The sequence below is a fragment of the Myotis yumanensis genome, unplaced genomic scaffold, assembly GCF_028538775.1.
Source record: "Myotis yumanensis isolate MYYU_CA2020_CCGP unplaced genomic scaffold, mMyoYum1.0.hap1 SCAF_1, whole genome shotgun sequence".
NCBI lineage: Eukaryota > Metazoa > Chordata > Mammalia > Chiroptera > Vespertilionidae > Myotis > Myotis yumanensis.
Genome location: NW_027223752.1, coordinates 129,803,608 through 129,824,122, shown reverse-complemented (window position 1 = coordinate 129,824,122; position 20,515 = coordinate 129,803,608). Strand labels below are relative to the sequence as shown.

Here is a 20,515-nt window from a genome sequence, read left to right as displayed (position 1 = left end):
TGACGTTTTCACCCTTAGCTAGAGCTGCATTTTCTTTCTTCTTTCTATTCCATTTCTTTCTCTTCCCCAAATATACATAATAGGAATCCCGAGTTGATTCCTCATACCCTCTAGAACAAATTTTCTGAGGCCTGGTATTGGCAGTTCAGAGAGAGAAATGGCCTGAGTGACTCAAGATTTTTGTGCTCAGTTTTTCAGTTACTTATCTTCCTATTTCATCAACAATGCACAACTGCCTTTCAATATGTTAATTCTGACCTGAAGCATTTTCCAGGGATTGCTGAAAGAATTTATATCAGAGTTGGTTGCAGTTCTAATATACCAACTTATTTGATTTTTACAGCAACTTTTGATATTGGTACTAGTATTAACCTTTTTAAAAAACTTAGTTGACTGAAAACACTATGCACCTATGATTTGTCACACAGAAAGTAAATAGCAGAGACATAATTGATATATTAGTGCATGGAGTGAATATAAGTGTTTGCAATTATTATTATTATTATTATTATTATTATTATTATTAAGTTGCTCTAAGACACAGTATTCTTAGCTAGAAATTATAAAATTTTCATATTGTTTTTACATGAGTATTTCTCAAGAAATTGTTGTGTCAGTAGAGGTCATTTCTTATGTTTATAGCCTTCATTGTATATGTTGAACTGTACAGTATGGCAGCAGCTAGCTACATATGTCTATTTAAATGCATAGAAAAGTAAAATGAAATGAAATTAAAAGCTCATTGTTGATTGAGAGAGACCTCCTTGATACAAATCTTGCTCATATGTGCCTGGTCAGTGTGAACACCAGAATAAGTATGCAGAGAGGGTGAGCAAGAGAGAAATGGGAACTGTGAAGATATTAGTGATAGATTCCTTTTATTTTATAGATTTACCCAGGATAAGCTTAACCCTGCATGGACTTTATACTCATTGTCTGTATCATTATATTCCAAGGCACCAGATAATATTCAGATTTCTGTACCTAATATTAGACCTATGAAGCTAAAATTATTATTTTTAAAAAATATATTTGATTTCAGAGAGGAAGGGAGAAGGAAAGAGAGGCAGAAACATCAATGATGAAAGAGAATCACTGATCAGCTGCCTCCTGCACTTCCCTGACTAGGGATTGAGCCCACAGCCCAAGCATGTGCCCTTGACCAGAATTGAACCCAAGACCCTTCAGTCGCAGGCCAACGCTCTATCAACTGAGCCAAGCCGGCCAGGGCAAGCTAAAAGTATTAAGTGTTGGACTTGGGAATCTGTATTTTTAACCCGCTCCCTTAGGCTTTTTATGTACTCTTCAGTTTTGAGAGCCATTGCACTAAGTAGTTACCATGATAAATAGATGAGACATTTGGAATTAGTCACTATTTATGAGAATTTTGTGTACCACTCACATTCCCAATACTTACTTCACCATTTTTCAGGTAATTAGTTTTAGTTCTGTCATAGTGATCGATATTAGCTATTAATTTATGCCATTGTTTGGATGTTAGTAAAATAAAACAAATTACACATGTGTAATTACTATTCATTTTATCAGTCATAAATTTGTTTTGGCATGTCATTAATTTAGTAGATTTCTTATTTGAATAGTAATGCCTATTTACCATGTGTAATGGCATTACTTCTGATTTTAGAAGACATTGAACAGTAATGTTATAATAGAAATTAAGCTATAGTAAATATTGCTTACAACAAAATAACATTCTAGAAAAGGCAAATAATTTCTAATAGTTGAGTTTTCAGATAATATATATGATCGCTTATATTATTTAAGCTATGTTTGACTATACACATTTTGAAAAGTCACAGTCATTAAAATTAAATTTAAAGTAAAGTGATGAAACTTCATTTTCTAAACATAGCTTGAGAAAAAAAATAACTAAATTCAATACAAATACCTGTTATAAAAGCATAACTTCATTGTGAAAATTTATGTAAAATACTAGGAAAGGTTGATAACATTGAAAACTATACTTAAAACCACTTAATACAAGATTAAAGAATAGTTGTCAATAAAGGGCATTTAAAATGATTTACTTAAAAGAGTATAGTATAATTTTTTCATAAACATTGGATAAGGAAATATTCTTAAATAGAACACAAAATGCATAAATTGGAGAGAGATATTGGAACTAAAATCTTATATTCATCAATTGACACACAACATGATGGTGATAAAATTGCAAGACATATAACAGGAAAGATATTTGCAAAATATGTAAGCAGATTTATTGCTTTAAATCTGAAGAAGCTATATAAATTTAAAAGTAGAAACAAAACGTCCCACAAAATAACTCAACAGTCACTTCATAAAAAACAGATAGATACCAATAGCCAATAAATATATGAAGACATTTTTAACCCTTTAATTATCAGAGAAATTAATACTAAAACAACAATATAATATCACCACACACACAACTGGGTGGCTAAAATATGGACATAAATGATTAACTACATGAAAAATTAAAACAGATTAAAACAGACAACAGTGAATGTTGACAAGAATATGAAATAATGAAAATTTTCATACACTAGAGGTGATGCTATAAGGTGGTGCAAAATTCTAGCAAATTCTGATAATGTAAACTGGTTCAACTTCTTTGGAAAACTGTCACTGTCTTCTAAAACTGAAAATATGTATAATTTATTACTAAAGTATTTTACTCCCAGGCATACATATACCACAGAAGCACACACAAATATACCACACAACACATACTTGAAAATGTTTGTGGCAGCTTTATGTGTGATAGTTTCACATTAAAAAACATCCAGGTTTCTTCCCTAACCGGTTTGGCTCAGTGGATAGAGCGTCGGCCTGCAGACTCAAGGGTCCCAGGTTCGATTCCGGTCAAGGGCATGTACCTTGGTTGCTGGCACATCCCCAGTAGGGGGTGTGCAGGAGGCTGCTGATCAATGTTTCTAACTCTCTATCCTTTTCCCTCTCTGTAAAAAATCAATAAAATATTTTTTAAAAATCCAGATTTCCATTACCTACAAAATAAATTATGTATTTATGGAATGAGTACACTGCAGCTATTAACATTTTTAAAAGACACAGTTGAATCACACAAGTACAATATTGGGCAAAAGAAGCAAACACAAAATGGTATAATATTGTATAATCTCACTTATATAAAATCCAGCTTTTTTACAATGGGTTTGATGTCAGACACAGATGTGAAAACCACCACTAAATCTAAGCCAAAATGGGAATGGAAAATATTCATATCAATATTATCATCATTGGACTCATACATTTGGGCAAATCTAACACTACTGGCCATCTGATCTGCAAATGTGGTGGGATCAAAAAATCTGAGGAGTCTGCTGAGATAGAAAAAGGCTCCTTCAAGTATACCTGGTTGAAAGCTGAACATGAGTGTGGTATATGGAAATCCGAGATCAACAAGTATTATGTGACCATCACTGATGCCTCAGAACAGAGATTTCATTAAAAACATGATTCCAGGCACATTTCAGGCTGACGGTGATGACCTGGTTGTTGCTGCAGGTGTTGGTGAGTTTGTAGCAGGAATCTCCAAGAGTGGGCAGATGTGGGAGTGTGGCCTTCTGGCTTACATATTGTGTGTGAAACAACTAATTGCTGTTAACAAAATGGATTCCACTGAGCTGCATTTTAGCCAGATGAGATAAGAGGAAATTGTTAAGGAAGTCAGCACATACATTAAGAAAATTGGTTACAACCTTGACCGTAGCATGTAGCATTTGTGCCATTGGGGGTGGAATGGTGACAATATGCTGGAGCCAAATGCTAACATGCCTTGGTTCAAAGGATGAAATGCCATCCATAAATATGGAAATGCCAGTGCAACCATGCTGCCTGAAGCTCTGGATTGCATTTTTCAACCAACTTACTCAAATGACAAACCCTGCGTCTACCCCTCCAGGAGTCTACAAAATTGATGGCATTGTTACTGTCCCTGTGAGCCCAGAGGAGATTGGTGTTCTCAAACCTGGCATAATTGTCACCTTTGCTGCAGTCAACGATACAGCGGCGGTAAAGTCTGTTGACATGCACCATGAAGCTTTGAGAGAAGCTCTTCTGGGACTATGTGGGCTTTAATCTCAAAAATGTGTCTATCAAAGATGTTTCTCCTGACAATGTGTCTGGTGACAGCAAAAATGTCCCACCACTAGAAGCAGCTGGCTTCATGGCTCAGGTGATTATCCTGAACCAGCCAGGCCAGATCAGTGCTGGACACGCAGCTGTTCCGGGCTGTCACACAGTTCGAAGTGCTCGCAAATTTGCTGAGCTGAAGGAAAAGATTGATCGTCGTTCTGGGAGAAAGCAGGAAGATGGCCCAGAGTTTTTGAAATATGCTGCTGCTGCCATCGTTGATATTCCTGGCAAGTCCATGTGTGTTGTGAGCCTCTCTGACTATCCTCCTCTGGGCTGTTTTGGTGTTTGTGACATGAGACAGCCAGTTGGTGTGGGTGTCATCAAACAATGGAGACGAATGCAGTTGGAGCTGGCAAAGTCACCAAGCCTGCCCAGAAAGCTCAGCAAGCTAAATGGATAGTATCCCAATATCGCCACCCTAGACCTAATCAGTGGTGTAAAGATGGTCTCAGAATTATTTGTCTCAATTGGCCATTTACGTTTAATAGTGAAACATTGGTTAGTGATTACAATGCATCATAAAACCTTCAGAAGGAAAGGAGAATGTTTGTGGACCACTTGGGTGTTTGTGCATGCACATGTGTTTGTAAGTGTGTGTGTGTATGGCAGTTAAGTTTTTAGTTCTTAGAATCAGTACTTTTTAATGGAAACAGAATTTTGAGGCCCATTAAAACAAAGTTATTGAGGAAAAAAAAGTCCAAAGCAGACAAATTTGTATTTTGAAGGAAGTCAGAATCACGGTTTCCTTAGGAAAAGAGCATGAGTCTGGCAACCGGGACAGGGCAGGAGGGGAGGGTCCTCTGAAGAAACTTGTTTCAATTTGTTTAGCTGGTTAGTGATTTCATAATTGTATTCACTTTGTGATGACTCATTCAGCTATAGACTTATTATTTGCACCTTTATTATGGAGCCTATACTACAATGAAAAGTTAAATAATTTAGCTTATTATATTATTATTGTGCAACTCAAAAACTATACTCCAGAAAAAATCAACAAATTGTACCAAACAAATTTTATACTGTGGTACATTTAATGAAAACAAATTTTCTTGTTGCCTGAGATGGTTTCACTTATACTTGTTTAAAACAACATAAAATAAAGCAATGTTAAATTAAGTAAAAAAGATAATAGTATAGAAGAATCTCTAAATTGTGTCATTTAACTCAGTATATAGAGTTCTTCTCAATGATAGTGTGCATGCATATTCTACTTTAGTAAAATACCATTTAATTCACAAAATGTTTAATAAAGTCTTAAATGTGATTGAGAACAATATGGTATAGACCAGGGGTGGGCAAACTTTCTGACTCGAGGGCCACAGTGGGTTCTTAAACTGGACCGGAGGGCTGGAACAAAAGCATGGATGGAGTGTTTGTGTGAACTAATATAAATTCAAAGTAAACATCATTACATAAAAGGGTACAGTCTTTTTTTTTTTAGTTTTATTCATTTCAAACGGGCCAGATCCGGCCCGTGGGCCGTAGTTTGCCCACGGCTGGTATAGACCTTACATTTACCTCAAGGAAGTAATCGTCTATATGGATATTTAAGGAATATTCACTCTTTTATATTTAATACTAGAGGCCCAGTGCATGGAATCGCATGAGACCCAGAGTCCCTTCCACCCCCACCACCCCCCACCGGTGCCGTGGGACCCAGATCCCCCACTGGTGCCGCGGGACCCAGAGTCCCACCCGGCACCACCACAGGACCCATCAATGAATCTCCTGGTGACTGGTCATTCGGGCATTCCGGCATTACGGCGTTAGGGCCACTGGCTTTTTATAATATAGACTAGAGGCCTGGTGCACAAAAGTCAGGTAGGGTCCCTAGGCCTGGCCAGTGATCAGGGTCTATCAGGGCTTTCTTTACCTGTCTTCTGCCCCCACCACTGCCACTACTTGCCATTTGTGCAGAGCTGCACCCCCCTCCACTGCCACCAGTCGCCTCCCTCTGTGAGCAGCAGGCATGGGGTGCGATTGCTTGGCTGGCCTGGGCCTCCCTCTGCAGGGCAATTGATCACAGGGCCCCCAGATCAATCTCTCCACAGAGGGAGGCCCTGCCCACCATCACAGCACTGCCAGCCTGGTGGCCCGGGGCAATCAACTGGCTGGGGCTCTGCGATCGATTGCCAGGCAGAGGGTGGCCTGGGCCTCCCTCTTTACAGTGATCGTGGAGCCCCCCATCTCCCCAATCAATTTCCCTGCTGGCCAGTGGCCAGGCTTCCCTCTGTGGGGCAATCATGGGGTGATGGCAGGACCCCCTGACCAATTGCATTGCACCCACCATAGCTGCCCTGGCGCCAGTGCGTGTCATAGCGTGGTTGTCTGGAAGATTGTCCAGATGGTCATTCTGCTGTTTGGTCATTCAGTCAATTTGCATATTAGGCTTTTATTATTATAGATATTTTTACACTTTGATATATAATTTCAATACAAGGCACAAAGTAATCATTATTACAAAGGTCCAATGTCTGTATCCTTTTTAAATTTAAAGGAAAGGAAAATCTCTTTAATCTAAAGGTGAAATTCATGCTAGTTTAAAAATTATATCACTGTGAAAGCTATTGGAAAGGATTTTAAGGGATTGGGGAATGGCTATTCTTGTTACAGGAAATAATTAAGGATAAGAGTGAGACAAGGGCTCTCCAGGAAAAGATGATTACTTGAGCTGAAAAGGAACTGTTGAAAACTGTTGGATATTTCCAAATAACAGCTGGTCATACTGTTTGCCAGCTTTGTGAAATAAAAATCTGAAAGAAATGTAGGACAAGATTTGGAATATAGTGGGGCTAGTTTATAAGGATGATTTTTAAGTAGGATAAAGATTATGTATTTAATTTATTAGGCTCTTATAGAGGTATCTCTTTGGAAAGTTTTGATTTAAGATACCCTGTTTAGGAGTATTAAACTACTACTGACATTTTAAGGATTAGAAAAGAAGGCTTATATAGTAAATTGCCCTTTTAAGAGAATATAATAATAGTTTATAGATGAGAGTAAATAAGCAAACCACCTTGAACAGTAAAAGCAAGAATAGAAAAAATAACCCTAAGGCCATTATAGAATATATTGGTCCTAGTGTTTTTTATAAATGGAGGTATAATTGACATATAAATTCATATTAATGTAAAGCATACAACAGAATGATTCAACATTTGATATATTTTGCCGTGATCACCACATAATTATAGTTCTTATTCATCACCATCTATAGTTTTATTTCTTGTGTGAACTTTTAAGATCTACTTTTAGCAACTGTCAAAATATGCAATAAAGTATTATTAACTATAGTCACCATGCTTTATATTATATCCTATGACTTATTTTATAACTGGAAGCTTGAATCTTTGACCCTTTACCCATTTTGGTCAATCACCACGCCCCTCCTCTAGCAGTCACCAATCTGTATCTATGAGCTTATTGTTGTTGTTTTTTCCAGATTCACATATAGGTGAGATTATATGGTATTTGTCTTTCTTTGTCTTACTTATTTCACTTACATAATGCCCTCAAAATCCAAGGTTCCTAATATTCCATTGTGTGTGTGTGTGTGTGTGTGTGTGTGTGTGTGTGTGTATCACATTTTCTTTACCTATCAATGGGCACCTTTTCCACTTATGGACACTCAGATTGTTTCCATGTCTTGAATATTGTAAATAATGCTGCAATAAACAAAGGGGTTTTGCATAATCTTTTTGAGCTAGTGTTTCATTTTCTTTGGATAAATACTCAGAGGTCTTAGCCTTAGAGTTTGACTGAAAATCAGAGAAGATAACATGGGGTCTAGCATGGCTTCACAGTTTGAGATATATGTGATTAGGTATCGGGTATAGGAAAGGGTAGACCTAGCCAAGTCAGCAAAATGATTTTTCTTATCATTCATAGGAGCTCGCCAATGAATGGAGAGAGATCAGATGATAAATGGAATTGAAGGCAGAGCAGGGTCAAGGGAAACTATTTTCTTTTAGGGTTAAATCAATGCTTTCTTTTTAATCACAATTTTTAAAACATTCTTTATATTTCAAATAAGTTTTTACTTTATTTTGTTGAGAAACAAGTTAATACTTGGTTATGTTTTCAAATACTTTTCTGAAAAGCATCATTCAATTTTACTTGCATTATAATTATATCTTTTTATGAAGATAGGGTTCCATAAGTCTAAATGAATCTAAATAGACTTTCATATTGCTTGAGTTAATTATTTAAATTTAAATTATTCAATTATTTTTTAAATGTACTTCAAATATTATTATAACCAAATATGATTGCCTCTGTTATTCTTTTCATGTGAAATCTTTTTTTTTTTAATTATACCCATTCTAATTTTTTTGCCATTTACCTCAGAGAAAGCTGGATATCATCTCATTTTCAAGGTAAATCCTTCTTACCCATGTCTGTGTTGAGTGCTACTCATCATCTAGTTCTAGGAACATGGTATAATGTTAACCAGGTCAGTTGCTTGTACTTTTGATTTTCCTCTCTATTTTAGATCCTTTCCTTTAGATGTCAAAGAAGTTTATATTTTCCAAAGTCTCAAAACTGATACCCCTTGCCTTGCCACATTTCTGTACATTCAGTGAAAAACTTTGCAAAGGCCAGAATTTATATAATTTTACTTTCTTATAATTTTGTACTCTTGAAAATTTTGTAATGTGACTTATTTTCCTGTCACTTTTATGAAACTGTTCTCTCAAATCATTAGTTAGTTAGTCTTTGAATGGAAGATTTTTGTAATCCTTCTTAGACCTTCTTTAACATTTAGACCTGTTGATTACCCTCTCCCTCTTGGAAACCAGTTTTATGCAGGTTTAGATCTTCTCCATATTCTCTGATGATTCTTTCTCTTAGTTCAGATTCTATGTTGGGTCTTTTCTTTCTAAAGTTTTTCATTGATGATTAGTTGACTTTAACTATTATTTTGTGTGACAATGTGACACATTTCATTCTATTAAATTCCAATATGAATGCAAATTTGCAGTTGTATTAACAACTTTATGTGAATAGCCAACTCACTTTTTGAACTTAATAAGTCTGTAAACAAACTTATTTTTTTTCAATCTCTGTTGTTCCTCTAGCTTATTTCTATTTTCTAAAGGACACCACTCTTTGTCTTGCTTTTATTTGTTAATTTTTTCCAAAATATTTTGAGGTCATTATATCTCAAAGATTAGTAGGAGAGACAGATGTGTAAACTCTCAGCCAGAATGAAGGCAGATTAGAGCTGGAGTTGGAGACTATGTATGACCATGTGATTAGAGGACTTCTGAGAAACTGTATGGTATGCAGCTAAACTTCATCAACTGGAAGAATGGAGGGATAAACATTTAGCCAACGTCTTTAGCGCTCTATTTGATAAGGATTGCTTTACTTGTAAACTCTTCCAGACCTCTGCCAGACCTCTGAGTTGTATGCATCTGAGTGCTAAGGAATTCTGAAGTTGTCTGATTTCCATGTCTCTGAGAAACCTCACGGCAGAAAATAAGAGACTCACAGTAGGCAACCAAGGCAGGCACACTTGAGTTACACTTACAAGAAGCTAGCCTATGCTGGTCAAAAATACTTAGAGTTAGTTGCTGCAATCTTTGCCAAAATAAGAGATGAGTGGAGAGAATGTAAAGCAGTGAGTAAGAAATGTCTGACTCATTGTAATTATCCTATGTTTTAACAGAGCAGATTACTTTCATACTTGCCTATTTTAATCAAGCTAATCTTTCCTTTCCGGTACTTTCTTCCCAGCTCTGCCTATCTTAATCCCACCCACTCTTTAATTCCAAACTCATATTATCCTTCCTTGATTTTTTTCCCATTAATAAGAAGCTATTTCCTTCTCTTAACTCTTATATCTCAATACAGTCATCTCTATTTGCCCTAATGAAATGAATTTTGGCTAAAGACAAGGATATTTTTCTCATTATTTTTTAAAAATATATTTTATTGATTTTTTTACAGAAAGGAAGGGAGAGGGATAGTTAGAAACATCAATGAGAGAAACATCGATCAGCTGCCTCCTGCACACTCCCTACTGGGTATGTGCCCACAACCAAGGTACATGCCCTTGAGCGGAATCGAACCTGGGACACTTGAGTCCACTGAGCCAAACCGGTTAGGGCGTGAAGCATTATTTTATAGATCCTTGGAGTGGTCCACTGACCATGGAAAACATCTTATGAGTACCCTGGGGTCAACCACCAGCAGATGACAATGGGTCATAATAGTGAGTCAACTGAATGAGTCATCCTCATTCACAAGCCTCAGGCCCCTTATAGAAGCCTCCACAAAACTCCTCTGGGAGCTCTACTTCTCTTTTCTGGTTGACTCCCCAGTTCCCAAGCTCTTTTCAGTAAACTCTGTCTGCTTGATTTTGTACTGGGTTCCGTTTCTATGACATTGAAACAAAAGAACCTGACATTCAAGGTCCAGTAATAATTTCAAGTTTTAAATAATAAACTATAAGTAATATGCCTGCACAAAATAAATGCTCTCTGAAAGTTATCACCCTACTTGCAAGACCACACTAGAGACTAGGCAATTGATTGTTTTTTGTTTCTTCTTTATGTTCCTCTGAAGTAATTCATTGCAGTTTAGTTGCTCACAGCTAAGCAATATTTCTCTCTCCAGTGAAGATGACAATTTTTTTCAGTTTACCCAATTCCCTGTTGCCACAGAGATCTTACGGTAACCACTGGGGGAAGTGGTGGTGCAGACTTGGGATACAGCTGATGAGGAGGCAGACAGAACAGAAGCAGAATGATCCCACTGACTGTCCTGCTTCGGGAGCCTGCTCTACTGGACTCCTAATGAAATAATGCATTTCCTAAATTTTCAGGCCTATTTGAGTTGGGTTTTCTGGTTCTCACTGTTTAAGTATCTAAAATAGCACATACTTCGATTTAACTTTACTGATGCTTAATCTTTCCATTTATCTCAGATTCTGCTGCTGCCCCCTCCATTAGGTCAGGTGTTGGCAAAATATTAAACTTTAGGAAGCACAACAGCCATAGGGAAATACGACTCATCATGCAGGATGGAACAATTCTGGGCCCCTCCACTGTGCACAGCATTTGTTCTGCTTTCAAGATTCCCCACAACAGCTGAAGCTTTATATCCCTGGAGGCTACTGCACATATGTTCACCTTTCTTACCAACCTGCAGTTTCCAGGCATCTGCTAAATTACAGTTTTGAGTGCTCAAATGTGATTTCACTTGTGGGGAAAAAAGAAGACTTTTGCCCCTCATTAAGTCAGAATGGCATTGCACCACAGTGTAGACTTTACATATAAGTATATTAAAGGAATCCATAGAGCTAAGAGGATTAGAAGATTATGTGTGCAGTTAGAGGTGAGGAATCAGGTTATGTTCATTTTTGCTTATTATTGTTTTTTTTTTTTCTCAGAACAATAAAGTAAACAGATTCTCTCCTCTCAGAAAAGACAGTTTCAGTAGTGTAGAATTATCTTTGCTTCTGTCTAGAGTCCATACTTTTTTTTTTTTATCCCAAGGAACATATCATGGAGTATATAGGAGAATACTGGCAACATATAAAAGGCTATGAAGGCCACAGAGCTACAGATGTCCCTAATCCCATGCAAGCTGGTTCTTCAAGGTAGCTTTCTTTTTGCAAAGCTGCTAGCTTGTTCTGTAGCAACCTGATTAGACAGCAGTGCCAGCAACCTTGTTGGCTGTCCTTTCTTTCCTTGGTTAGCTTCTCTTGTCGGTGCAGTTGAGTTATCAAATGGTGTAAGTGTTATGCCAATACCGTTTCAATATAAAGCACTAGCCATGCAAAGGCTAAGGCAAATTGCTTTCCAACTAACTGCTGGCAGCTTGCTCTTATAGATTAAGACCAGGTCTCTCCACAAGGCATTGGAGCAGCAAATTCAAAAGGAGTCAAATAGAATATAGGGCATTTGGCGTCAGAGATAAAACAGTTCATTACCTGGTTAATGTTTGCATTTTCCTGGTGTAAAGCAAGCATAAAATTACAGATAACAAAGTGGCATTTAATAGGCACTGGACATTTCAAGAGAAATGTAGCCTTTAAAAAATGATTCTTTTCCATTCCTGGGAAAATTAAGGATATGGGGAGAGGGATTGTATTAGGTTCACATCTCAAAGCCAGAAAATATAAGGAAAAGAACTAAATTCTAGCCTCAATTCTATGAATTATAAATCATGGAAATGTGGAAAAGCCACTTTCCTCCTTGTAGGGACTTAATTTTTAACTGTTATACCAAAATTAAAACAGCTGTAGTCTCTACCACACAGGTTGGGGCAAAATTGAAATGAAATCACATGTGTAAAAATATGTTAAAAATTCTGAAGCATAATAGCAAAATGTAAGCCACTCATTTAGGTGAGTTTGCAATCTCAATGTAATAACCTGACAGCAACAATGACTTGGAACATGCAGCTGAGACTGACACAGCTGTGATTTACAAAAGCATTTCATTTAATGTAACTAAGCCTCAGAGTTAAGAGATTCTTTTTAAAAAACTAATCTTTATTATTGAAAGTATTACAGATGTCCCCTCCCCCCCCATTAACCCCCTCTACCCAGCTCCCACCCCCTCTCCAGGTCTTCCTTGCACTACTGTCTGTCCATGGGCCATGCATATAAATTCATTGGTTAATCTCTACTCACCTGCCCCCCTTCCCTCTGAAATACATTCTTTCTGTTCCACACTACCATGTCTCCTCTTCCACTTATTAAAAGGATTTTACCTATGTTTAATGATTTATATATATTTCACCACATTCTAATATTTGTTTTCAACTTTAAGATTTCCTGTTTTATTTATTCTGATATGATCGTTAGTTTATTTTTATAAATGTCTTGACAATTTTTTTATCTTGAAAAAAATTAAGCTCACCTTTACATACTTCCAGAGAGTTTCCTTATCAGTATTCACCTGTTAATTAAGAACGTGCATATGGCCCTTTATTCTTTAGGTGACAGCATGAGGCGGACACAAACTCTTTGGCAACGATTTCAATATGGAAAAAAAAAATAATCTAAGCCCCTGGGCATTATTGATACACATGTCTATTATGTCTCATAATTATCAATGAAATGAAAGTAAAAATATAGATAATATGTTAAAGAAAGTGGGCTTACATTATTTTAAAGAATAATTTTATTTTGTCAGAAAAAAACCTTTTTAAAGATATGAAAAAATTATCCTCAAAAAATCTGCTAGTCCATGATAGTTAAGATATTAAAACAGGATTTCTTTCTAACCTTTGAATGATAGAAAATTACTGTTACATAAATTGTTTAGTTATAAAAAAGACAAAATTTTCACACAAATTTTACAAAATGAGTAAAACACATCAAAATATGACTAAAGAGAAAAACAACAACGAAGCAATAGAAAAGTTTGCCTGATAAACAGTGATAAAAATCATGAACGTTATTAAGTCAAGCCAGCAATATAGGATAGGACTGCATGAATCCATGTCGTGTTTACTCCAGTGTTATGTAGATGTATAAAAACAATAACACTATTACCTTTGTCTAAATTTTACCATCTAGATGAAATAGCAGGAGGAAAATATTATTACAGACAATCCTCATATGCATATAAAATTATATATGCATTTGTATGTAGAGATATACAAATGCATTTTGTAATGGTTACAGAATTCCTACAACAAGATTTAATATTTCATTAGTTTTTTTTTTATTAATTCTCACCTGTATATATTTTTCCCATTTCTTTTTAGAGATATGCAAGGGAAAGAAGGAAGGAAGGAGAGAGAGGGAGAGGGAGAGGGAGAGGGAGAGAGAGAGAGAAACATTAATGTGAGAGAGACATCAATTGCTTTCCTCCTGCACATGACCCGACCAGGTACCTGTCCCTTGAACTGGAATCAAATCTGCAACCCTGCCTTGCATGGGCCACTCTAACCACTGGGAAACACAGGCCAGGGCAATATTTTATTAAATTTATTTGAAGAAGCTTAAATGGAAGAATGGCTTGAATTCAAGTTATTGTTTTTTTTTCTCTATAGAAATATGTTTCTAAAGTCCAACATGGAAAATAATTATTTTATAAAGAAAAATATATTAAGAATTTGGAGTGATTTAAAATTAATTATTTATACTTTAGAAAATATCTATTGCAATCCTGCTGTGAAAGATGAAATTGAGAAATGATTAAATTATGTAATGTATATTTTAATACTAATTGTTAATATGAATATTATTCATTAGTTATTTCCCAATGAGTAACATAGGTAAAGTCTATGATGTATTTTAAGTTAAAAATTATGTAATATAAATAATTTGATAACTAATTGGTTATGTAATTTTTACATTGGGAAAAAGTAAGTAAAATAATATTCTCATTTTGACATTTTTTATTTTTGACCAGATATCTGATTAATCGTTTTTCTTTTTTATTCTTTGTGAATAATTCCTCTTTAATTCTACTAAGAATATTGGTATGCCCACTATTTAATATTTATAATGATAAAGTATGTTTTTAAGTATGTTCAGTAGTATTTCATATATATATACAGGGTATCTCCCCAAAATGTTTACACACTTTAATAGCTGATAGCTCAATTGATGTTTCTTTCTTTTCAGCTTTAACCCATTAGAATTAATAATCATTCAAAATGTGTATATGTCTTTGGGGGACACCCTGTATATATATATATCCTCATCCCCACTTTATTGGTAACTTTTGTCATGTCTACCAAAGACCACCAGAAACACACCTGTGGCCAAGCAAGTTTGGGTTTATTACTTGTTACTGGAAGGGAGACTGCACACTGTGGGGATACTTGGGTGCTTACAGAGGTTCGGGGGGTGCTTGTTATAGGAGTTGGGCTTTGCTAGGTGATTTAGGCTTATTTTAGAAGTTTTTGCTGGATTGGCTCATCAATAAAAGTGGAGTAATCCGGGGATTAATTTAGTAATATTTATATAGGAGGCAAACAGGTGAGGGCTAAAGTTGTAACTGATAAAGAAACAGCAATCACTAATGTTAGTCAAGAGAGGAAGCTATTTGATTATTATTGTGGTTTGCACTGAGTTCCAGTTTTTGTCTGTTGAGAAACAATTATATATTTTTTTTGTCTGGACACTGAATGGCTTCAATGTATGCTGGTGGTGTGAGATTGTTTAAATAGGAAAATCATCGCCTAGCAGCTGTCAGTGCTGGTTGTCAAGGCTTGCCCCACCGCCCCCATTCTGTGGCTGTGGAAGAGCTTTTCTCAAAGTGTAGGCCCCGGACTATGACGTCAGGTCCTCTGGGAACTTGTTAGAAAGGTAAATTCTCAAGCCCCACCCCAGACATACTGAATTAGAAACTCTGGGGGTGGGTCCAAGCAGTCTATGTTTTAACACGCCCTCCAGTACAGGTGACGGCAATGCGATCTAGTACTTGAGAAGCGCTGAAGTGGTTTTCTACCCTAATTTGGCTTAGAATCATTTAGGTATTGAGAGCTTAAAAATCACACTTATGGCCAGGACTAACCCTTGCCCAATTATAATCAGAATCTCTGGCATGGGCCTATGGTTTGGTGATTTTGAAATGTTCCTTGGCTATTCAAATGTGCAGTCAGGTCGAAGAACCTCTGTTCCAGTGTATTTGGGAAATGGAAAAAATATATATCTATTTTTCCCCCTTCTGCATTTACCCACAATGCTATTGCTTCTCTTTGGAGAATAATTTTGAAATATCAATTGAAGTTGAAAACGCACATAACATACAACTTAACAATTGTATTTGAAATATAACCAATATAAACATCTTACATGTGCACAAAGTAATCTGAAAAAGGATGTTTATTTCATCACTGTTTGCAATTGAAAAGAGTAAATATGATATAGTTTACAGCTGAGGAATGGATACATTGTAGGATATTTATAAAATACTACCCATACTTGTGTTTGAAATAAACAATATAGCCCTGGACGGTGTGTCTCAGTTGGTTGGAGTGTCCTCTTGTGCACTGAAAGGTGAAAGGTTGCTGGTTTGATTCCAGGTCAGGGCACATCGCTAGGTTTCAGGTTCGTCCCCAGTGTGGGTGGGAATGGGAGGCAACCGATAGATGTTTCTCTCATACATGAACATTCTCTCTCTCTCTCTCTCTCTCTCTCATCAGTAAAGCATATCCTTGAATAAGGATTAATAATAATGATAATATAAACTAAATCAAAGTGAGCTACTATAATGATGAGTAGACACAGCCACTTGAAAAATATTACACTAATTTTAGTAAATCTTAAAAACACACTAAATAACTCTACATCTGTTTTATATTTTAGACACAGTGGATTTTACAGTTAAAATTTAAAAGTAACCAACACAGAATGATTTGTACAACTTCAGCAGATGAGTTACTCCTGTGGAAACTATGATGGGGCTAGAACTCTGAGAGCTTAGAAATATCTCTATTATTTTATTTCTTTAAAGAATGAGTGAGTGAAGCAGATATAAAAAAAATGTGATATTTTAAAATTAGGCTAGAGATTGCCGCTTGGAATTGGGACTACTGTCCTTCTTCAATTCAGTGCTGACACCGCCACGCTGGCTTCATTTCCTTTAGAGCCCCATCTCTTTACTCTACATAGGCCGTGAGCCTGTGTGTTTCACAATAACTTTGGGAACAACTAGATGGAATTTCAGGAAAGATAAAAACCAAATAAAGCCTAAAAGCTGAATGTTAGATACAACTGTTTCTGTACGCCAACATAAAAAAGGTGGAAGAATCCTCATACAGAATGTCTTAATGGGTAACCCTGTTGGATCCCCCTTATTTTCCTTCTCTGAGAATCCCTTTCTACTTCATCCTCCTCCTGTAGGAAATCTTATACCCATAAGATATGTTCTCACCCTGGGATTGGCACACAGCCCCAAAACCCCTCCAGCCATACCACTAACTGCCATAATCCACAAGGTGCTGTTGAAGTAGGGTTATTGCTTCAGGACAAGGGGGCAGCTTTGGATGAATTGATTACAGTGGGCATGGCCACTTTATGTTCAATACTCTTTAGGTTCATTCCATCATCACCCTGTCAAGATATATTTATGCATTCTTTAATTGGATTTCCAGGCTCTTATGGGAAACTATTGGGAAATATATATGCAATCCTTTACACACACACACACACACACACACACACACAAATTGAAAAAGCAATTATTATTCTTGGTGATATTACAGTCCAAATTTATGTTAAAGAAAGTAAACATTTTTCCAAGTGATAGCAGAATTTTTAAAAATTTAAGCTGTGCAAGATAGGGATAGCATTTTATATCATTATGCAGAGAAATTTCATTGATATTTTCTTATTTCCATTTTTTGCTCCATACAATGAAACCTAACTTTGCTAAAAATAATACCCATCACTGGGCCATCTATTGAAATTGCTCCGTTTGTAATATGAAAACAAGAGGAATGTTAAAATAGATAAATTTTTCTCTTTAATTTTGACCAGAAAATATTTTCAGGATGACTTTCAATCTCACTAATCTCTCTAATTGGAAGAAAATAGGATAAAAATGTATAATTTCTCATTGTCCACCAATTACCTTGTTATTTTAGAAAAAGTGCATATTTTTATAAATAAATTATAAGAAAATATGTTAACATGACTATGGTAGAAATATGAATTATTTTCACTTTCTTCTTTAAAATGTGCTATATTTTAAAAGTCTTTTTATATGAATTACATATATATATACACACATATATTTATATATATATATGATCTCATGCATTAACAAGGAAAATAAATATTACAAAAATAATTTGCCAGAAGTCCAGTCAGTCAGAGACTTAAGTTTATTTACTTATTTATTTAAAATCATTTTTTATCTCTATCTGTATATCAGTTATCATGTCTAGAAAATAGAATGATAAATAATACATAGTCATCTCCCTCAAGGAACTTGTAGTCTGAAAATGTGATGGACATATAAATGGCACTGATCTCAGTTGTATAGGAATATATATCTATGTCCCTCTATTTGTATCCTCAACTATACCTATATTTATAGTGGAGCTATTTCATAAATTATCTTTTCTTAAATACTTTTTAAGGAAAGTGTTTGGATTAGAGGGCATGTGATGTACGTTTTCAAAAATCAATAAGAACTATGCAAACATAGAAAATATAGGGATGCTTGGAAAACCATAATGAGGAATAATTTTGGACACACAAGAAGCCCTTATTATAAAATGAAGATTTTTTTGTGGTGTTCAGGTACCATGTCTTCCTGTTCAGGTCTAGGAACTAACTACCTCTTTGTGTTCTTTATTGTCATACTAGTGGCCCGGTGCACAAAATTCATGCATGGAGTGGGGGTTCCCTCAGCCCAGCTTGCACCCTCTCCAATTGGGAACCCCTTGGGGGATGTCCGAACCTGCAGTCGGAAACCCTCTTGCAATCTGGGGCCGCTGGCTCCTAACCGCTCACCTGCCTTCCTTCCTGATTGCCCCTAACTGCCTCTGCCTATCTGCCTGATTGCCCCTAAACCTTCTGCCTGCCTGCCTGATCGCCCCTAACTGCCCTCCCCTGATGGCCTGATCTTGCCCCTAACTGCTCTCCCCTGTCAGCCTGATCTCACCCCCAATGGTCCTCCCCTGCCGGCCTGATCTCGCCCCCAACTACCCTCCCCTGCTGGCTTGGTTGCCTGCAACTGCCCTTCCCTGCTGGCCTGATCTCACCCCCAACTGCTCTCCCCTGGCGGCCTGATTGCCCCTAACTGCCTCTGCCTGCCTGATCACCCCTAACTGCCCTCCCCTGCTTGCCTGATCTCGCCCTCAACTGCCCTCCCCTGCCAGCCAATTTGGTTCTGATTTGTCGGTTTCTATGCCAGTCAGCATCTCTGAGCCTATCTCCAGGCCTGATCAGAGAGACGGGGCTGATCAGTAGCCCCGCGGAGGCCCAGAGAGAAACAGAGGTGCAGCTGCTGGCAAAGCCCAGAAAGAAAGAGAGAGGCAATGGCTGATCAACAGCTGCCATGGAGGCTGCAGATCAGACCCTGCCTCTCTCTCCTGGTCTCTCTCCGGGCCTAATCTGCAGCCCCCTCAGCAGTCAATGCTGGGTCATCAGGGGAACCCAGCACTGACTGCAAGACTGACTTTTGGTGTTCAGTCCAGCCTTTGGTCAGTCGTTACGGACCCTGGGTTTTTATATATTAGGATGTGTTATTTCTGATTAGTTCCATTGCACCCACCATTAAGTAAATAGTAGCAACAGTTCTTAGTTCAATAAGTGTCTCTTCCCATGGTGTACTGAATCAACATAGAATTTGCTTCTGCCAATCTTCAAAACCATTTAGTGTTGGTTATATCATTAGTCATGACACTGAATCATCCGTCATGTCACCAATGAATGCTTGCTTCCAAAGACTCTCTAATGTTATTACTTTGCTTAGTTTATGATTACAAATTATATTGCTCAGACAATACAGTAATATATGAATGATAATTTTTTCTGGTAATTTTAAATCCACTTTTTATTATTTTATAGTGTAAAGGTAGGACTATATCTTCTCTTAAACTCTTTAGGCTATACTCAGTGAATTCTTAGACTAGAATCTCTTTCAAAGTTGTTGTCATCCCTACTTTCCATATACTACTACCAGTGGGGAATATAGGAATGTAGTATCTAGGTAGAGTGAGGAGAATGGTGTCATTCATGTGGCATGGTTAATGCCTGATCTGGAAGGTAGAGTTGGGGTGAGGGAGGGGGCATAAGGGAAATGATTCTTTTTTTTTTTTTAAATTTTTATTTTTCGCTAAAAGTATTACAAAGGGTATTACATAAGTGTCCTTTCCCCCCCCCCCCCCGCCCTTAACAAGCCCCTGCCTTCCCTTACCCCCAGTGTCTTATGTCCATTAGTTATGGTTATATGGATGCATACAAGTCCTTCGGTTGATCTCTTACTCCCCTCCCTCCAGTCCCCCAACCCTCCCTGGTCTTCCCACTGCAGTCCAACAATCGGTTTGAGGCAGCTCTGCCTCTGTATCTATTATTGTTCAAAAGTTTGTAATGGTCTTAATTATCCATGAAAGAGTGAGATCATGTGGTATTTTTCCTTCATTGACTGGCTTGTTTCACTTAGCATAATGCTCTCCAGTTGCATCCATGCTGTTGCAAATGGTAAGAGTTCCTTCTTTTTAACAGCAGCATAGTATTCCATCGTGTAGACGTACCACAGTTTTCTAATCCATTCATCTACTGATGGGCACTTAGGCTGTTTCCAGATCTTAGCTATGGTGAATTGTGCTGCTATGAACATCGGGGTGCATATATCCTTTCTGATTGGTGTTTCTGGTTTCTTGGGATATATTCCTAGAAGTGGGATCACAGGGTCAAATGGGAGTTCCATTT

At 36.9% G+C, this 20,515-nt stretch overlaps 1 pseudogene; it reads left to right on the top strand.

Moving 5' to 3' along the window:
* Positions 1-3,223: 3,223 nt before the first annotated feature.
* On the top strand, positions 3,224-4,680 carry LOC139014120 (elongation factor 1-alpha 1-like; annotated as a pseudogene).
* The last annotated feature ends 15,835 nt before the right edge of the window (positions 4,681-20,515 follow it).